General features: G+C 33.4%; 2 non-coding genes across 2 annotated transcripts; both read left to right on the top strand.

Annotated features, from left to right (window-relative positions):
* The first annotated feature begins 348 nt into the window (after positions 1 to 348).
* Positions 349 to 431, top strand: TRNAL-CAG (transfer RNA leucine (anticodon CAG)). The gene has a single exon. It is a non-coding gene; the product is annotated as a tRNA-Leu (tRNA).
* Positions 432 to 3,816: 3,385 nt separating this feature from the next.
* On the top strand, positions 3,817 to 3,889 carry TRNAK-UUU (transfer RNA lysine (anticodon UUU)). Its single transcript has one exon. It is a non-coding gene; the product is annotated as a tRNA-Lys (tRNA).
* Positions 3,890 to 6,084: the final 2,195 nt, after the last annotated feature.

Genomic DNA, 6,084 nt, shown 5'->3' with positions numbered 1-6,084 from the left:
TATCGGCATTAATTTCGTATTTACATACTATTATGCATCATATTTTAGATAGCATATTTGATTTCCTAGTGTTATTAGAATGAGTTACATGCAAAACAAAACGAAAGTCGTACATTAAGCAAATTACATTATTGTATATTTGGGTGTATAAATTATGAGAATGATTAATAAACATATTTAAATCTATTAATATATGTATATGTTTGTATTTCTTCAAATTATGGAATGTGCATACATGTAATTTATTCTATTCTAACTCATTCAGCATATAAAATGTAGTTGTGTATGTATGTATATATTTTATTAACTCTTTGTTTGTGAGGGCTTTTGAGTCGGCACGTCGAAAATGTCAGGATGGCCGAGTGGTCTAAGGCGCTGCGTTCAGGTCGCAGTCTACTCTGTAGGCGTGGGTTCGAATCCCACTTCTGACAAGAATTATTTTAAATTTTATTATATATGTATATTATATTTATAAGCAAAGTTGCTCATATTTTACCTTAGGACAATACTTTCTGTTAAATATATGTATTTATATATACACATATACGTATATATTGGTTTTCATTAAAAATACAAATATACATATTTGTTTGCTGTTAATGCATATGTTTTTTGAACAAAAATTATATGTCATCATACATATGTATATTTATGTACAATAATGTATTCCATATTAGATCGTGCTGTTGATTTCTCTCTTCGAAAAAAAACTATATGTATATTCAATATTTTTATAGATCTTTTCGAAGATCACATCACATAAGGTAGAGTGCTTTAAGGCTGACTGAGGAATTACTTAATAGCGAAGAAAATATGCTTCTGGCATTTTTAATAGATTATACTGGATTTCGATCGACATACCGGAAATTTTAGTAGTGAAGGTACATTTATCATATTTCAGCTCCCCAATAATTGATTATAATTATAATTATAATTATAATTATAATCATAAAACTACTTTGACACATATGATCTCTAGTATTATTATGGTTCGCATTTACTTATACATAAGTGGAGAAGAAGAGGTAAATCGATAATACTCTGTTAAATCGTTTAAATGAACAGTTTAATTATTCAAATTTTAAAAAATATATAAAATAATATATATATATAAATAAATGAACAGTTTAATAATTTAAATTTAAAAAAAATATAAAATAATATATAATATATATAAATAATATATATAAACATATAAATTAAATAATATATAATATATATAAAAATAAATAAATAAAATAAAAAATTATTAAATTGGCTCGGTTCATTAAAATAGTAATACAACTGAGTCTAAACATATAACAATTGTATAGGATATACAATTCTTCCAATTATGCATATACATACATACATATATTCAAGTATATTTATATGATTGAGAAATGAAGTCTATATTTACATTTTATGATGAATAGTGAATTACATTCACTTTTCCAGTCTATAATTCATTATACCATTTCAATGCAATGATTTAAGATTCTGTTTAGTCTGTCTCTCCCTCTCTCTCTCTCTCTATCTCTCCCTCTCTCTCTCTCTCTATCTCTCCCTCTCTCTCCCTCTCACTTAACCAGCTACCATTAATTTGCCGTGTGTAAATACATTCGCATGGGGTCTCATTGGCTTTTGAGGCTTGCTCTTGTTCCGATTCATGTTTGTTCATGTTGCAGTGGAATGACACAATTTACACGCTCGACTGCAGTCGCCATGTGCAGTATTTACTGTACAGAGGATTGCCTCTGCCCTTTGCTCTGCTCTCCTCGGCTCCGCTCCTCTGCTCTGCTCCGTTCCTCTGCTCTGCTCTACTCTGCATTTTTATGGCATTTAAAATAGTTAATGTTTTGCTTGAGCTTGAGCACCCAGTCGGCCATTTATAATGCCGTCTGGCCGTGGCAGCAGCAGCTGCAGAGCGCTGCATACCTTTGGGCTCACCTGAAGTCACCCGAAGTGCGGCTAGTGCCAAGTAGGTCCACTAGCGTCCACTAATGCAACAAATAAATCATGAAAAATGTCTCTCAACTGGGCTAAAGCTAAAAAAAAAACCAGAACGAGTCGAGGGTTTTTCTTAACTTTTTTAGTTTGTTTTTTTTACAGCTATTAGCCAAACACAGGTGGAAATGGATAAAAGATGAAGCTTACACTGCGTTTAACAGAAGGGAAAAGTTGTTGTTGTCTGGTTAGAGAGTTGAAGAGGCGAAGTTATATTACGACGCATACTAAGTCGTATACTAACTATATTTTATTGATTAATATAACCAATGGTACTTTGGCCTACAAGACTTAACTCTATAAGCCTACTACTCCATGAATTTAACCCAAGCAATCTAGAATCCATAAAATTAGTTATAGTTATGCATAAACTAGAACTAAACATTTCATTAGCAGCTGTTGGCTGCTTTATGAGAAACCTCCTCAAAGCTCCTTTGGCACGTCAGAGCTTCTTCAAACTGCTTTTCATATCAGTTAATTAGGGCAGTCGCGGCAGCAGAGTATCTGCAGCTTGGTTAATTAAATTTTGCTTCAACACCTGATATGTGCCAGGATAATTAGCTTAACAGCCTGCTGAGCATATTACGAGACGAGATACAAGCAGCTGGGGATGCTCTAAGCAAAAAGCTGCACTAAAAAAACAAAAAAAAAAACAAACTATTTATCAGGCTAATGCGGCAGTCTGAGACACAGATACACACACACACATATGTACATACGCACACACATGGATAGCTCGAATACGCCTGACTGCAATGACACTAATAAAATTAATAGACTATAAAAGTCACACACACACGTAAGCACACACACACACATTGGCCTAGAGTAGAACATGCACTGAGACTAGGAGAGTTTGAAATGAAATGTTAAGAATTTCCTGCTCATACGTAACGCTCAATGGATTTCGGATGACAGACACTCACACTCACTTAGGGGCTAGGGGCAAGCGATGGGCGCTTCATGGCTAAAAACGTTAGCATTTGGGTCGTGGCAAAATGCTGGCTATAAATGGGATTGGGTCATTGGACGCATTACGTTTTCTGTTTTCTGCTGTTACGGCACTGGGCATGGCTGGATAAGAATTTTATGATGTGTACAAATACGTTGGCATAACTCATCTGAATTGCAAGGCTACTATTTTATTGTATCTGCTCTGTTGCTGCTGCTTCTTCTTCTTCTTCTTCCTTTTTTTGTGTGTGACAATAAATGATTCGATGAGCATCGTAAAAAGTGGAGAAAAATCGAGTGGCCAGGCCAGATTGACTGAGACGGACTGCAGACAGTAGAAGACAGAAATATAGGCTCGATGTGGATGCTCTGGTTGCAGAGTTTGAAGAAGAAAAGAATTTATTATATATTGTATTGTATATATTTACTATCATAGTGAGCTCTGTTCATATGGGAGAGTTTTTATATACCTTGAGAAATATGTCTGAAATATCTGATAATTTGTTGTAAATTTATTTGATCTGAGCTTAAAGTTATTTTTTTTTTTTATATGAGTCTCTCTAGGAGAATATTGAACATACATGTCGTTATTTTTGGGAATATTTACAGTAATAATTTGGCTATGGGAACAGCCTTAGGATATTGTGAACGTAATCACTGTGATTATGTCACTATACACATATTTATATTTATTTATAAGACATTTAGCTTTCATTAAAATTTAATTTAATATAAAGTCCAGGACAAAAAAATATTTGCATATATTAAAAAATAATTAATGAATTCATATAAGTGTATCAATATTGTTTAGTAAATTGCATAATTCCAATAAAAATTGGCGCTCATGATGAATGAGACGCTCAGGCGCATTAAATACGTGCCCGGGTAGCTCAGTCGGTAGAGCATTGGACTTTTAATCCAAGGGTCCAGGGTTCAAGTCCCTGCTCGGGCGATGCTAACTTTTATTTTAAATGCTGTTTAATAAGTTAAGTTAAAATTATGTTGATTTCAAATTGTTAATTATTTTTAATTTAAATAAATATTATATTAAAAATATATATTTTTAAAAGCCTTAGAATATTTAGAAATTATTGCCTGAGCTGAATGTTTAAATGAAGTCTTGGATTATCAGTTAAAATTTGAACTGAATCAATTTACTAAATTTACTAAATGAACTTATGTTAATAATTAAACATAATTTACACATTTTATGTATATAAATTATTATTAATATATTTGCTATTCCTTCTTTTAAGTGATTTGGCTGCCAATTCCTGCTTAGCTTAACTTACTTATTAAATGTAATTCATTTAATATATAATAATAATCAATTATGTGAATTTTTTATTTTTTTTTAATTTGAACTAAATGAATTTACTAAATTTGCTAAATGAACTTATCATAATAATTAAAAATATATATAATAATATGTAATATATTTATAATATATATAATATATAATATATTTATAAATATATATAATTCTTAATACATTTTATATTCTCTTTTTTAAGTCATGCTAATTCCAGCTCAGCTTAACTTATTTATTAAATTAAATTCATTTAATAGCAATAATCCATTATGTGAATATTTAATGGAAGCTTCTGTACAGCAAATTTCTGGAGAGCAAATGAAATTAGAAAACCAAATTAATGCTTAGCCCCAATCAAAGGCAAGAAGACGTTCGCTGCATTTTAAAATTCAATTAAATTGCATTTCGGCAAATTGAAATGTCAAACGCATTCGCTGCGAATGCATCACAGGCAGAGACAATGGGACAGCACTGGCTATATAATAATGTACAGATTGTGACTTCAATGTCGAGAGCAAAACAAATCAAATGAAAAAGAAAAGTTGCCAAGTAGAGGCGAGCGGAGAGGCAAGGGGTGGGCGGTAGGCGGTGGGCGTGGGTTAAAGTTGTGCTCAAAGTCGAAAGGGAAAACTTTCACTTTGAAGGACACGAAAGATGTCGCACGGCCCCTTTCTCTGATACACATACAAACACACACATACATATACATACATACATATATGGGACATGCTGTCAATCTCAGCGACAGTTCGCAGCTCGCTGAAGCATACGCAGGATATCAGATGCCATATCAAACGGATATGCTCGACAGAACCGGACGGAAATGAAACGTAAGTGAACATTGCAAAAACAACAAGCAGCAGCAGCAGGAGCAGCAGGAGTAGCAGGAACAGCAGCAGCAATCGAACATTGAATTAAATGTTTACAACAGAGCAACGGCGCACAAACTGACATTGACAACGATGCTGACATTGAAGCCGTGGCCATTATGGATGGATGGATGGATAGATGGATGGCTAGTCTGGGTGCCAGGTAAATGTTGCGCATACGCCACGAGGGACTTGGCCAGAAACGAGAAACGAGAAACGAGATTGTCAACACTGAAGCACAACAATGCAGACGGCCAATAAAACGCATCAAAGCCATTTTTATATGCTTTTGCTTTGGCTATGGGTTGACTGCTCTAAATAGATAGAAATACGTGTGTGTGTGCGTGTGTGTGTGTGTGTGTGTGTGTGTGTGTATGACTGTGTATCTGCGTGTAACTCGAGTCGTACGATTCACTTGGCATAACATGCAATCGATTTCGCATTTGCACTAAAAATGCAAATGTAAACAGACAACAATAACAACAACAACAACAACAAGTTCAACACTCTGCTCTGAGTTCACTTAACAAAGTTTTTGGATAGTCAGTAACATAAAATGTTGCAATTGGAAACAGATATAGAGAGAGATTTGGTTAAAGACCCAACTCGAGTGTTGCCAAAAGAACCAAAACGGCAATAGATGAGAGATTGATAGTTATAGAGATATACCATATATATGTGGATATATAGTATATAACTATTGCTATATATATATTATGCATGCATTTGCAGAACTAAAGTTTATATACATACATATAGAGCATAGAAACTTTTTCAGAATTTGAATTGAGCTGCGCACATTAAGCAAAATTTTGTTAGATAGTCCATATATTATAGTCAAAGTACTAAGGAACAGAGCTGAGGTTAGCAGCTTTGAAAAAGACGAATTGATAGCTTATAGTATACATACATACATATATAGTTATGGCTGCTAAGTGAGTGAAGCAAGCAAGGATTCAACTTTTG

Source organism: Drosophila navojoa, chromosome 5, assembly GCF_054131105.1.
Source record: "Drosophila navojoa isolate 15081-1374.11 chromosome 5, UAZ_NAV_1.0, whole genome shotgun sequence".
Taxonomy (NCBI): Eukaryota; Metazoa; Arthropoda; class Insecta; order Diptera; family Drosophilidae; genus Drosophila; species Drosophila navojoa.
This window is presented reverse-complemented; position numbering and strand designations above follow the sequence as displayed.